We start from the raw sequence: 15,588 nt of genomic DNA, 5'->3' as shown, positions 1-15,588 counted from the left end.
CGGGGATGAATAAGAGGATGCTGTGGTCATACATAGATTATTTCACTGGGCTTTTTGGTTTATGGGGATAGTTTTTTTATAGTTTTGAAGAACATTTGGTAACAGCTATTATGAATTATAATTTTATGAGTTCAAAAATTCAACAGAGAAATCTGCCTCAACTTATAAATAAGAGCTGAACTGTTAGGGTTCAGATCATTTAAGGTGTGTGTTCTAAAGCAGTGCTTCTCAAACAGAAACGTGCACATGAATCACCTGGAGATCTTGTTAAAATACAAATTTGGGTCCAGGAGGTCTGGGAGGAACCCGAAGACTACATTTCTAACAAGCTGCCAGGGTGATGCTGATGCTGTTCCTTTGCAGATTGCAGTTTAGGTAGTAGAGTCCTACCTAGATCAGTAAGCTCTACATCTTTGACCCTGTTAAAAAATATATATGGATTTAGAAGTTACATACGAATACCATTAGCCAATTCCCCGAGGTATCATGGTCACTTAGGCAAAGACTGTTATAAGAATAATGGATATGAATCCAAGTTTTGATACTTGCAGGTTTTGTGTGTGTGGATGCCAACTTTGTGTCGGGTCTGATTAACTCATTATTGTTATATCTCATGATGTGGCTGAGAAAAGTATCACATGAGAAATGGTAAAAGTATAGTCAGCTCTATGACTTTCCTGGGTATTGGTGCTTGCATTGTTGTTACCTTGTTTTGCGGTTCTATGCAGGACTTGTTTAAAGTCACTTGTCCATTTTGTGAGGCTCAGTTTAGATAAAATTGAAAGCATAATCCCTACGGCCACGCTCTCAGTTGGGCCCATGTGAACTTTGATATAGCCTTCATTGCTGACTAACCCCATGAGCTGAGGAACGCCCCTGCCAGGCCTAGCATCCCTCTGTGGCTGTCTGCCATGCACTGAGTGAGGGGGCCAGTGCCAATCATGTGGTAAATGTCAGTAAATAGAAATAGAAATGCTAATGTTTTTCTCCCTCTACCTCACTGTTTTGTTGGGTTTTGTTTGTTTGTTTTGCACACCCTCCAGGGTGCAAGAACTTCATTTAGAAATTCATGCTCTTGGTGACCTAAGTGGATTCTTAGAGATTCACTTTTAAGCAAAAGTGGTTCTTTGACTCATTCATTCAGTGAGTGCTGCTCCAGATGCCGTGCAAGAGGATATCAGTACAGGCTAGAAGAAAGGCAGAAGCAATGGTAGGTAAATAGCACGTGGGCCATGTCCAGGTCATGACCGGAAGATAGAGAACAGAGCCTAACACACTGGCTATAAGGAAGGTTTTCTCAATAAAGGCTAATTTGAAGCTTACAACCATTATTTTACCCACAGAATTGGATATCTCCTCAGTCATAAATCATTTAATGTTATCATCCATGCATCTCAAGTAGATGGGACAGCATCCCAGTACAGAGGGTCTGAGGGACCAAATTCCAGTCCAGTCTGCCACTTATAAACTGGTGGCCTCAGGCAACTCTGAGCCTATTGTCTCATCTGTAAAATGGGGATAATTATCATGTCTATCTCATAGTGTTGCCAGGGGGACCAAATGAGCTACAACAGCACCTTAGGAAGCACTTAGAGCCATAAAAAAATCTTCATTAAAGAAAATTTTACTGGAAGCAGATTATTACTGAAATTATTATTACTGAAATCAGCAGATGCTGATTTCACTTTAAGTCTAAGGTAATAGGAAAAAGGAGGCCAAGATGAGTGTCTTCAGCTCCCAAGATCCTGGTCATCCTTGAGCAACATTTTTATAAACTAGATACTTTAAAAACTGCATAAATAAACTTAATGGTTGCTATTATTTGGGCAAATTCCAGAATGTAAATGAAAGGACTGAACAGCCTGTACTCCAGGCCTGCTCTATATAAGGACTGAATTTCCTTGGGGAGAGTCTTTGTGTGGAATAGTTGTCCAGCACTTTACACTTTTGACTCTTTCCCAAAATTTTTTACAGCCATCTGAGAACAGGCTCCTGGCCAGTCATCCAGATACCTAATAGGAAAAAGAGATTTATAACTAAATTCTGTAACTGGAGCTCCCAGTGTTGCTGAAAGTAGACAACTGGCCTTACTCTGTGTTCTGAAAAGCCATGATAGAAATATGAATTAGGTCTTGAGTTATTTTTGGCTTGCATACAATTTTTCCAAGCGAAGATTGCCAGTACTCGGAGCAATACATTGCTGTCATCCTGCTCCTTGTATAAAAGAGTAATTTGTAGCAGAGGCACCTCAATCAGTGATTTGGTTTTGTTGGAAACTGAATGGTAAACCAAATTGGCCCTGATTCTCCATCGGGCATCATAGCTTTGATGTTCTTGGGACATCTCTGGCACTGTATCTCATGGTAGAGGATTATCTGCTGATGCAGCACGTTAACCTATGTCATCATTTCTCATGATTATTTGAAACATTTGCTCAGTGAAATCATTCTCCAGATTAAGGCCTCTCCTAAATAGATGAGGTCACTTTGGGTTGTGCTTGCCAGAGGAGATATATGCATTTACTGCCAGGGTTAGAAGCACAAAACTACTACTTGAGAGGAAACCCTTCAATAGTATATAAATTAACTTGCTGAAGAATGTCTAGGGAGAAGAGGCATATAAAGGAATAATTTTTAGAACACAAGATGAGACTGTTTCCCATAGTGTGTTCCATAGAATACATTCAAGGTGTTCCATAGAGAAAGGCTTCCACATCAAAATGCATTAGGGCAGCATCTCCAACTTTTTGACATGAGGATCCCTTTTTAGTCTTAAAAATTATTGAGGATTCCAAAGAGCACGAAGGTGGCTTATATTTATTAATAATTACTAAAAATTAAAACAGAAATTATGAAGGTACTAATTTCATTTGTTAAAAAACAAAAGTAATATGCCCCTTATGTGTTAGCATAAAGAATATTTTTGTGAAAAATAACTATATATTTTCCAAAAATATTTAATGATAAGAGTGACATAGTTTTACTTATTTTTTTTTGTTGTTTGTTTTTTCACATCTTTTTTTATCTGGATTAATAGACAACTACTACTGGATTCTCCACTGCTTCTCCATTCATTCTGTCATGATATGTTGTTTTGGTTGAGTATATGAAGAAAACTTGTCCTCACACAGCTATGTGGTAGGAAAATGGAGAAACATTTTACAGTCTTTTTAGAAAATTGTGGATTTTTTTTTTTTTTTACTACTATACCAAAACTTGACAAGTGGTAGTTGCTTAAAGGCTTGTTGCAATATGGAATCTGAAACTGTATCAAAGCGCTCTTGCACTTTGTTATATTAAAATCCATTGATCTGGGGCACCTGGATGGCTCAGTCGTTAAGTGTCTGCCTTTGGCTCAGGTCATGATCCCGGGGTCCTGGGGTCCTGGGGTCTAGCCCCTGCATCGGGCTCCCTGCTCAGCGGGAGGCCTGCTTCTCCCTCTCCCACTCCCCCTCCTTTGTTCCCTCTCTCACTGTCTCTCTCTGTCAAATAAATGAATGAAGCCTTTTAAGAAGAAAATAAAAAATAAAAAATAAATAAAATCCATTGATCTGTCATGCATTTTTATGAATCTTTTAAGCACGTATGACTGTGTAACATCATGCATTGATTATTCGGAAGACATTGGTTCACTGAGTTATATAGTCCACACTCTGAGAACCATGGTTTTAGAGAAGCTGTATTTTCTATTTCATTCTTGAGTTGTACACTAGTCCATGAAATCCCCAAATTTATTGGGCCATAGATTACAGTTTTCTCATAACATCCAAGAACATCCCTCTGAACACATGTGAACACAGTGGGATAAGGTTCTGGGTTGAAGTGTAGTTTTGAGTTTGGGTCCATGGTAGGAAGTGAAGACATCCATCCTGGAAAACAGATGGTTGCATGAGTGACCTGACTAGATCTTTCCCCCATCATATCACAAAGAAATCTGGAGTTCTGCCCAGACTCAGCCCTTGAAAAATAGTCTAGTTCTTTCCTCCTCCAGTTAGTTCTTCAGTTTTGTCTCTTCTATGAAAATCTGTACTCAGAAGAACATCAGATTTGCCACTCGAGTTTAACTTGAGATCATTCATAAGAATATTTCTATTTCTCTCCTTTTCTTTATTTATCGAGGAAAAAACTCTGTTTCCTTGAAAGGGAGTTTCCATCACTGAGTTGCAGGTGGTGTAAGTGCTGGGGCTTCTGACGTTGTCTGTTGCTGTTTTGTGTCAATAGGAAGAAAGAATAGATTTTGAAAGGGGAGTGGAGGGTATTATTAAGATGGTAGTAAATGGAGAAGTGTAGGTTGGTGAGCAGGTGAGGAGAGGGGGCAGGAGGTGTGGGAACCCGGGGTAAGTCAGAGATTGGGTACATGAGAGCAGTTTTACTAAGTGCCCATTATTTTTTAACTGATCTTCCCTTTTGTACTTGAAATATGTCCTGGCTTTTCAAACACTCTTTTTGACTCTCTTCAGATTCTGATCTTCCAGATGCTGTGTCCAGTCTGGGCACAGTGTGGATATTTCATAATTGTGATGGGACAGATGTCATTAATGTGGGAGTGCTCGTGGGCCTCCCCTTCTCCATCAGAGAATCTGGTATTTGCTAGAATCTTTTTTTTTTTAACATTGTGAAATTTTTATTTTATATTTTCTAAATTTAAATGTTTTATTTAAAAAATTTTTTAGGGGCACCTGGGTGGCTCAGATGGTTAAGCATCTGCCTTTGGCTCAGGTCATGATCTCAGGGTCCTGGGATCCAGCCCCGCATCAGGCTCCCTGCTCGGCGGGGAGCCTGCTTCTCCCTCTCCCTCTCTTGTTCCCCCTGCTTGTGCTCTCTCACTCTCTCTGTCAAATAAATAAATAAAGTCTTTAAAAAAAATAAAAATTTTTTAAATTAAAAAATTTTATATTTTCTAAACTTGAAAGTCAAAAATCAGGAGTATTCAAAGATTTGTAACTGGATTAATACTGACCATGGTTGACAGAAAAACAATATTCTGTGGCTTATGTAACCAAAGGGACAATAAAATATTTTAAGATAAACCCAGAGGACAATATGATTTTAAGGAAACAGCACATTCACAAGTAAGAAAAAGTTTTCTTTAACAGCTAAGGACATGATAAAGTCAACATAAAAAACAACCAATTATGCTGAAAAGATATAAAACCTCTGATAATGGACATACTATATAGAAGATAATGACTTTTTACTATCTGTTGTTGACTCTATGACAAATTTAACATTTTATTTTATTTTATTTTCGTTATTATTATTACTTTTTAAAGATTTTATTTATTTATTTGACAGAGAGACACAGTGACAGAGGGAACACAAGCAGGGGGAGTGGGAGAGGGAGAAGCAGCCTTCTGCCAAGCAGGGAGCCTGATGCGATGTGGGGCTTGATCCCAGGACCTTGGGATCATGATCTGAGTCGAAGGCAGATGCCCAATGACTGAGCCACCCAGCTGCCCCCAATTTAACATTTTAACAGAGAAAAAGCATTAATGTAATACTTATGTGAATACAATAATTTACAGTAAAAATTTTAAACTCCTTTCTTAAACAAATAGTTGTATTTGTCATTATTGTTCCTGGTATAATTTCACCCATCCATATTAATTATAATTTTTCACCAAAGCAATAACTTCTATTCATAGAAAAAACTGAGCGGCAAAAAAGTAAAAATTGTTATATACAAGTGTGCTAGCAGACTAGCAAAGCTTATAAGTACACATAACACATCTTTTTTTGTTGTTTTTTAAATTTCTTTTTTTAAATTTAAATTCAGTTAATTAACATATAATGTATTCTTGGTTTCAGAGGTAGAGCTCAGTGATTCATCAGTCTTACATAATACCCAGTGCTCATTACATCAGGTTCCCTCTTTAATGTCCATCTTGATAGCCTTATTCTTCACTCTTCCAAAGAGGAAGCAGTCATTTCTTACTGGGAGAGAGGCTAAGTTGATCTCCATAATAAAGTGCTAAAAGTTTCCTGAGAAGAGAAGGGGGGAAAGTGTGGGAAAGGAGCCTAGGGTCAGGGGTAGAGTAACTGCATGAATTTACAGTAGAAGTAGACTTCGAGAAATAAGTCTGCATATAGAAGAGGACTAAATATTGCTGAGGAAGATGCATTTGAGAGGTGGTCAGTGTTCTTTGAGGGAATGGGTTTCCTTTTTGATGATTTTTGGCATCTAAACTGCATTTCTTGAATGTGACACATACCTGGAACTGAACCTGGTGGGGTCCCATACCACACATTTTTTTTTTAGTTTTAGTTTATTATGTTGATCACCATACATTACATCATTAGTTTTTTTTTAAGATTTTATTTATTTATTTGAGAGAGAGAGTGAGAGAGAGAGAGCACACAAGAGGGGGGAGGGTCAGAGGGAGAAGCAGACTCCCCGCTGAGCAGGGAGCCCGACGCGGGACTCGATCCAGGGACTCCAGGATCATGACCTGAGCCGAAGGCAGTCGCTTAACCAACTGAGCCACCCAGGCGCCCCATCATTAGTTTTTGATGTACTGTTCCATGATTCATTGTTTGTGTATAACACCCAGTGCTCCATGCAGAACATGCCCTCTTTAATACCCATCACCAGGCTAACCCATCCCCCCACCCCCCTCCCCTCTAGAACCCTCAGTTTGTTTCTCAGAGTCCTTACCACAAATTTTAAGAGTACTTAACTATTTGTAGACTTAACTTCAGAGCAATAAATATTTCCCTTTAAAATTTCCAGTGATGAACCAGTGTATTCTGTGAGAACGTTGGCCTTCTCAGTAACCCCTGGGTTTTAGAGCTCCCTCACCCAGCCTATCTGGATTAGGTTACATATTCAATGAAGGAAGTGGTCTTAATTTGTTTTCCTGTGATTACCAGGACTAAGACTTCAAATCCCTATCTAAAACGCCAGAGGGGGTGGGGGGATGGGTTAGTCTGGTGATGGGTATTAAAGTGGGCACGTAGTGAATGGAGCACTGGGTGTTATACGCAAACAATGAATCATGGAACACTACATCAAAAACTAATGATGTAACGTATGGTGATTAACATAACATAATAATAATAAAAAAAAAAAGCCAGAGTTTGCTTTAGCTGAGTCTTATGATTTAATTTAAAATTTTTTTGGAATTTCATTTTTGATTGTAGCTTTGTTTTGGTTGCATTTTACCCATTACTGATTTGTCTTCCCAATTCCCCATCTGCATGGGGTTTTACGTCTGTCTCTTAAACTATGTACCGCTTATTTCAGGATTTTCTGTAGTCTGGCTCCTATTGCATCTCTAGCTTGGCTGTTTTATTTGCCGGCTCATTACTTTCTTTCTTTGCTAGAGTGAGGTTGGAAATTACAGCACTGAGCTGGAGCGTTTTGTTCCTGAGGGTGATGATTCTGAGGAATATAGGATTACTTTTTAGATGTTCTTATCGGTTGCCCTTCTGCATTTGGTTTTCATAATTTCTGAACTTAAGATGTTAGTCTCTTTTTGTTACTCGGGGGATGGTTCTGAGAAGGTTTTGTTGTGTATATTTCGGAGGACTTTTTGATCTATGTTCCATTCCTGCCACGCATCTTTGATCCTATTCTGGTTTATTATGTAAGGTTTCATTTGGGGTCCCACTCGGCAGCTATGACTCAGTGCATGGTTGCCTGGAACAGTGTATCCGTGTCAGCTAATCAACACTTGACCGTCTGTCATGCCAGACAGTAGTCGGTTGCTGGGTGCAAAGGTTGGCAGGGATTCTTTTTCATCTATAAAAAGAATGTCCCGGACTGCGTGAACTCCGAAGTATTTGTTGGAGGATTTGGGTTCATGACACAGGATTGATTACATAATTTATTTTTGACTTTGAAAAATGAGTCTGAGGGCTTCAGAAAGCATCCACCTTGTGAGAGATGCTTAATTTTTAAAAAGTCCTTGTTTTTCAATACATACCACTTTGTATAGCTTTGCATTTTTCACCAAATGCTGTGAGTTTGTAATTATTTTTTAATAAAAGTCTGTTCCTAATAATAGAGTTTACAAGTATTTTGAACCTTAAGTTGACTTGTATCTTAAAAGGATTTATTTATAGCCTAGACCTTTATCATCCAGTGCAGTAATCAGTAGCCCAGTGTGACTATTGAGCACTTGCAGTGTGGCTAGTCTGAGTTGAAATGTGCAGTGTCAAAACACAGTAGACTGCAATGACTTATTTGAAAAAAAAAAGAACTTAAAATATCTCAGTAATTTTCTATATTGGTTACATGTTGAAATGATAATATTTTGGATATACTGAGTTAAATAAAATCTAACACTAGAATTAATTTCACCTGCTTATTTTACTTTCTTTGATAAGCCTACTATAAAATTTAAAATTACATATATAGCTTATACCCTCTCTACTAGTCAGCACTGGACTAGGCTAGCTACCCAGAAGTATTTCCAGAAATAATCTGAACATTCATCACAGAATGACTCCAGTCTTCCCCCTTTTCTTTGCTGCCTTCTATTTGTTAATGATAGAATTTTGCTCAAAGTTCTTCTGAAAAGGTCACATTCAAAACTACATCTTATTTTTAACTCTAGATATGTATTGAGATGGACAAGAACCCTGTGAGCTGCTAGTTTGGGATATACTGAAAGAGATAAATCTCTTCTTTCTACTTTTTCTCTTATTTTTTTTTAAGATTTTTTATTTGAGAGAGAGACAGAGCACAAGCAGGGAGAGGGGCAGAGGCAGAGGGAGAGGGACAAGCAGACTCCCCACTGAGCTGGGTGCTCAATCCCAGGATCCTGAGCCCCTCAACACGGGGCTCCATCCCAGGACCCTGAGCTCATGACCGGAGCTGAAGTCAGATGCTTAACCAACTGAGCCACCCAGGCACCCCTCTTCTTTTTTTTTAAGTTCACATCCACCCTTTGGATGCTTAGGCATCTGCCCCACTAATGGTTGCCTGTGAGCCTGAACCAACAGGCCAGGCCAAGTGCAGAGCTGGCCTGGCTCTGAGAGCCTTAGAAGAAGCTGGATGGCAGGCGGGGCTTTGGGGAGGAGCCGATGCAGGACGTCAGAGAAGAGGTGGCCTTGAGTGGTGTGTGATCACTGATGTTGGACTCTGTGTCTGACTGAGCACTTCACATCTGACTGCATGACAGGTGGCCCTGCAGAGACACTTTCTTAGTTGCCTTAGTTCTGGGCAGTGTGTTAGAAGCCATGATTTCTTGTGGTCGAGTGATACAGGTATTTGAAATGTTGCAGATTCAACATTAATGCATGCATTGGAATGTTACCAATATGTCATGGACTTGGCTGGGTGCTCTGGTACAAAATCAAATAAGATAAGATTGCCTCCTCAAGAGGTATAATGATGTTTTTATATTCTGGGTACTGAACTGCCAGGAGTTAGCAACATCTGTAAGCTATAGAAGAGAAAATTTGAGAGAATGGGAGGTCTAGTGTTAGTGCCTGCAGTTATTTGAAAAGCTGCCATGTTTGTACAAAAAGAAGTAGACACATTATGAATTGTTCTGGAGGGCCAAGTAGGAACAGTAGGAAACTGTAGAGACAGTTCTTTGGCCCTTCCTACCAATGATAGACAACTAAGTATTAAAGAGTCTGTATTGAACAATGGATGTGGATGGATTTTGTCCCAAGGAGATTTCACCTTGCAGGTCATCTTCCTCCTGTTTCTACACTTCCCACTTACAAGGAAAGTATCACCTGACAATGTTCCCCTTTTGTTTCAGACAACTGACCTACTCCTAAATCTATTTTACATGGAAGTGAAGTTGTTCCCTCTAATGTCTAGCTGTGTGTCATAGCTCTATCTTCTGGAAGGACCCTGAGTAAGTGTATATTCCGTGGGACATTTGAATGGGTATTAAAGACCCACTAGGGGTTTTCCAGGCCAGTGAGTTGGGTACAGATTGAATAGACATTCTAGATAGAGGATTGAGGGTGTGCCGAGCCCTAGCAGGACAAGAGAATGCGGAGGTGCCCAATGCGGCCAGGGTTGCTGTGATTAGAGTTTTGCAAATTGCATGGTCTGAGATGAGACTGGGAGGAAAGGCTGGGGACAGATTTTATGGGGCTTTATAAGCCTTACTCAGGGAGTTGGATATTCTTAAGGAGGTTGCTATTTAGAGGCATTGATCAGGGAAAGTGAAATAACTGAACTTGTTTTTAAATTTTGGAGTGGAGGATGGAATAGTGGAATGAGAGACAGACGAGGCAGACCAGCTAGGAGGCTATTGCAGTAGTGAGTGTAAAAGCTCAAGAAGCGTCTTGATCCAGGGGTGCCTGTCTGGCTCAGTCTGCAGAGCATGCAACTCTTGATCGCAGGGTCTTGAGTTCAAGCTCCACACTGAGTGTAGAGATTACATAAATAAATAGAAAGATAGGTAGATACTGTCTTGATCCATAAGTATGATGTGAAATAGCTTATTCTCATGGAACCAAGTTGATGTCTTCAATCTCTTTCACCTCTGGATAAATTAATAGTTTAATTTAACACTTTGTTGGTCTCTAATGGAAGAGAAAGTCAGTCATATTCTGATTTGCTGTCCTATTGATGCTGACCTACTTGGTTCCTAAGGAATGATATGAAAAATAACATAGAAGTAAAATTCCTAATCTGGTTCTGCTTGGTCTTCTAAAAATATTTATCCTGGCATCTCCCATCTTAAAAACAAACCCTCCACTGACCCCGTATCCCATTCCGAGCTCCCTCAAGTTACTGGCCCAACTTTCTGCTCTGTTTTATTTTAAGAGTTGTCCTGGTGGCTATCTTCACTTTCACTTACCCATTTTCTCCTCGGCTTACGAACTGGCCTTCTGTCCTGATCATTCCACTAAAAAGGTTCGTATCATGTCACCAGCCACTGAGATCTGGTGATTCCCTCTCGGCTTCTCTCATCCAATTTCTCAGTAGCTTTTGGCATAGTTGGCAACGCAGTGTTTGTTCTATCTTGAAACAATCTCTTCTCTTGGCTTTTGAAGAACCATCCCCTCCTATTTTCTCTTTTACTTCAGTAGCGGTTTCCACCCAAACCCCTTTGTGCTTCCTCTTCTTCTCAGGTCTGAGTTTTATGTCCCCCAAGACCCAGTCTCCTACATTTCTCTTCTCGACCCTCTTTCCAGATGAACTTGCCCAGTCTCATAGTGATAAATACCACCTGTTTGATGGTGACTCCCCAAAGTGAATCTATTTCTTCAAACTCGCTGATGAGTTCCAGACTCGTCTATCCAGGTGCCAACTGGACTTGTCTACTTGGCTGTTACATAGGCATCTCAAACTCAAACCTTGTTAAAAAAGAACCCTTGAATTCACTCCCCACCAGTCTGTTGCTTCTCCAGTCCTCTGCAGCTCCAAAGTGCCAATGAGGGTTGCTCCAGCTGAAATCTAGACATTGTCTTTGATTTCTCTCTTTTCTTCACATTCTCAGTCAAATTATTCAGGATCCATTCCAGATTTGGCACTTCTCTGATTCTGTTGCTAACCCTGAGTGCGAGGCTCTGTCATCTCTCATCTGGACTGCTACAATACTTCCTAATTATTTTCCCTGTTTCCATTCTTGCTTCTTCTCTCCACCTGCCAATCATCCAGAGAGAACCTGGAAGCATTTTTAGAAAACCTATAAATTCATGACACTCCCCTGCCTAAAACCTCTCTTGTAACTTTCCCCTGTATAACTTTCCCCTCTATGAAATCCCGGATCCTTGCTGGGGCTTACCATGTGGACCTTGTTCTGCACACCCTTCCAGGGCTGTCTGGATTCCAGCCACCCTGGTGTTTATATTCCTAAAACATGACAGCCTCATTCTTCACACGAGGACTTTGCATTTGTCATTGTTTGTGCCTGGGAGACTGCTACTTCCCTAGACCATTTTGGAGTTGCATTAAACCTTATCCTCTGGGCACCCTGTTAAAAGTACCTCCACACCAATTATTATCATTTCATCTGGTTTTAATGTCTTCACAATACTAGTATCTGAAATTACCTTGTTTGTTGCCCTGCTTCCTTGTTTACCATCGGCACACCTGCCTAAACTCCAAGAGAACAGGGCCCTTGGCTTTCTTGTTCATTGCCAGACCTGGGTACCCAGGACAGTGCCTGGCACGTAGCGGGGACTTCATGAATGAATGAATGGGTGAATGTTACCTTTTTTGTGGTCATTCTTGGAGATGTTCTTCTCCTTTCTGTTTTTGATTTTTTTGACCCTATCTCATCTGGAAGGCCCAGTGCAGCCTATTCATTTATTTTCCTGTTTTGCCTTTCCTTCCTCATCAAGACAGATTTCTCTTGTTCAGTCAGGATTTTGTTCTTAGATACCATCCATCTCTCCCCATCCCTCCTGAGCTTTGTCTCTCTTGGTCTTTGTTCATAACATGACATTCATTGGCTCTGAGCTCTTTGAAATCTGTGCAGTTCTCTTCCTTGCTTTTTATGAACTCAAAAATTTTTTGGCATTTACTGGGGGCTATTGTGGGAGAAATTTCATGAATATTGAGCAGTCTACTATTGAGAAACTCTTGCGTGTAAGTTAAATCCTTTTAGCAGCTACTTGAGCCCATTTTTGTTGGCGTCAGTCTTCTGTCTTCCAAAATAAATAGCTTTTCTGATTATAGAGGCATTTATGTTGAATGTAAAAAAAATTAGTACACAAGTGTTAAAATTTAAAGTACCCTCTGAATCCCACGTCCTAGAGAGAGACCAACAAATTGGTATATATTCTTGTAGATATTATTCTTTTATTACATAAACAAATGTTTCCATATGGAACCAATTCATATGTTTATTTCTACCATTTCTTTTTAAACTCTGTGCTCTCTACATATGTATAACAGAAATAAACACACACGTAGATATAGTAGTGAATATAGCTATGTCTTAGATACTTCTCATGGTAGTAGAGGTACATCTTTTGGGTGATTGCACAGTTGTATGCAGCAGGCAGAAAGGAGGGGCTGGTTTCATAACTGTGGCAGAACTGCTCTTGGGTGATAGCATCATCTTTGTTTAGCTTTGATGAGCCATTTTCATTATGAAAAGAGAACATAGCCAGGATGGGCTGCAAGTGACTCAGAGATGTCTAATCTGCTTAGCATAAGAAACAAACAAGATTTGGGAGCAACAAAAGCAAAAATAAGCAGTTGGGACCACATAAAACTAAAAAGCTTCTGCACAGGATGGGGGTGGGAGAAAAAATAAAATGCTTCTGCACAGGGGCACCTGGGTGGCTCAGTCGTTAAGCATCTGCCTTTGGCTGAGGTCATGATCCCACTGGGATCGAGCCCTGCATGGCGCTCCCTGCTCAGCAGGAAGCCTGCTTCTCCCTCTCCCACTCCCCCTGCTTGTGTTTCCTCTCTCACTCTCTCTCTGTCAAATAAAGACAATCTTTAAAAAAAAAAAAAGGTTTCTGCACAACAAAATGAAAACCTATGGAGTGGGAGAAGGTATTTGCAAATCATGTATCTGATACGGGGTGAATATCTAGAAAATATAGTGAACTGATAAACTCAACAGCAAAAAACCAATTGGATTAAAAAATGGGCAGAGGAACTGAATAGATATTTGTCCAAAGAAGTCATACAAATGGCCAACAGGTACATAAGAAAGTACTCAACATAACTTATAATCAGGGAAATACAGATCAGAACCACGATGTCACTGCTGCACCTAATAGAATGGCTGTCATAAAAAAAACAAGAGATAACAAGTGTCGGCGAGGATGTGGAGAAAAGGGAACCCTTGTGCACTGTTGGTGGGAATGTACATTGGTGCAGCCACTATGGAAAAGAGTATGGAGAGTCACCACCAAATTAAAAATAGAAATACCATGGGATCCAGCTATTCCACTTCTGGGTGTATATACAAAGGAAATAAAAACCAGATGTCAAAGAGATGTCTGCACTTCCATGTTCTTTACAATATTATTCACAATAGCCAAGGCATGGAAGCAACCTAGGTCTCCATCGATGGATAAATGGGTAAAGAAGTGGTGGCATATACACAGTGGAATACTATGCAGCTGTGAGAAGAAGGAAATTCTGCCGTTTGTGACAATACGGATGGACCTTGAGTGCATGATGCTAAGTGAAATAAGTCAGAGAATGTATGTATGTATGTATGTATGATCTCACTTACATATAGAATCTAAAACTAAAATCATAGAAACAGTAGAATGGTAGAGGAAATGGGGAAATATTGGTCAAAGAATACAAACTTCTGGTTATTTTTTTAAATTTATTTTTAGAGAAAGAGAGAGAGAGCAGGGGGTGGGCAGAGGGAGAGGGAGGGAGGGAGAGAGAGAATTTTAAGCAGGCTCCATGCCCAGCACAGAGCCAATGCAGGACGCGATCTCACAACCCTGAGATCATAACCTGAGCTGAAATCAAGATTCGGACGCTTAACCAACTGAGTCATCCAGGCGCCCCTAAACTTCCAATTATAAGGAAAATAAGCCTTAGGGATCTAATGTACAAAATAGTGATTATAGTTAATAATACCATATTATATATTTGAAAGTTTTGAACAGAGTGGAACTTAAATGTTCTCACCCCCAGAAAGAAATGGTAATTATCTGATGAGATGGAGGTGTTAGCTAATGGGATGCTGTGCTTAGCTACGGTGGTAATCATTTTGCGATACATATGTGTATCAAATCAATACCTTGTACACCTTACACTCACACAGTGTCAAATGTTAGTTGCATCTCCATAATGCTGGAAAAAAAGATACACAAGAACAATGAAAAAAATGAAATGAAAAAAAGACAAGAACCACAAAGAATTTGGAGAAAGTCAGGCCTCAACATTGAGAATGGGAAATGGAGGCCAAAGTGAAATTTGTATTATTGGCAGAATTGGGGAAATGGCCAAGGTCTTCTAAGAACAGGAGGTCAGATATTAGTTTTTAGTTAGCTGCGGTGGTATATTATGTTGCAGTAAGCTATCTGACTCTCTCTCGCCGTGGCCTCTGCTTGCCGATAACCCCAGATAGCTATTATAGCCTACAACACAGAAGAGGTTGCATGAGTGCCATTTGGGGAGATCAAAGAAAAGGAGCTATGTAGTTTGTCTGCACACAGTGAACAGGGAAAGGATGAGTAATAAGAGTGATAAAAGGCAGGGATGCCTGGGTGGCTCAGTTGGTTAAGCGTCTGCCTTCGGCTCAGCTCATATCCTGGGGTCCTGGGATCTAGTCCCGCACTGGGTTCCACACTCGGCAAGGGGTCTGCTGGAGGATCCTTTCTCTCCTTCTCCCTCTGGCCCTCCCCCCGCGCTCACTGGCTCTCTCTCTCTCTCAAACAAACAGTGATAGCAGGCAAGACAGGAATGAGAGCTGGTGGTTGCTATAGGGTCTGGAAACTGGAACACGGGCACTAGGAGGAGCTGTGGACTCTCAAGAATCCCTGGAGAGTTTGGGATAGATGCTGGCCTTCTCTTTCCCCACGAGAAGAGATTTTGATCCAATTTTTTAATCTCTCAAATAACAGAATGACCCCTGCTGCTTATCTGGTCTCTATATGGATATACCATATTGTAGCCAGCCCTTATGAACAGTCGTTTCGATTTTCCCTATTTTTCTCTCTTCACGATAGTTTTTTTCTGCAACAA

General features: G+C 40.2%; 1 protein-coding gene across 7 annotated transcripts in view; it reads left to right on the top strand.

Annotated features, from left to right (window-relative positions):
- The window catches only part of TBC1D1 (TBC1 domain family member 1), a 226,308-nt gene that overhangs the window by 9,945 nt on the left and 200,775 nt on the right, over nt 1-15,588 (top strand). The window lies entirely within an intron of this gene.

The sequence above is a fragment of the Eumetopias jubatus genome, unplaced genomic scaffold, assembly GCF_037043125.1.
Source record: "Eumetopias jubatus isolate StellerSeaLion01/CBP00866 unplaced genomic scaffold, mEumJub1_p1.0 scaffold_2, whole genome shotgun sequence".
In the NCBI taxonomy this organism is placed as follows: Eukaryota; Metazoa; Chordata; class Mammalia; order Carnivora; family Otariidae; genus Eumetopias; species Eumetopias jubatus.
Note: the sequence above shows the minus strand (reverse complement) of the source record. Positions and strands in the feature narration are given on the sequence as shown.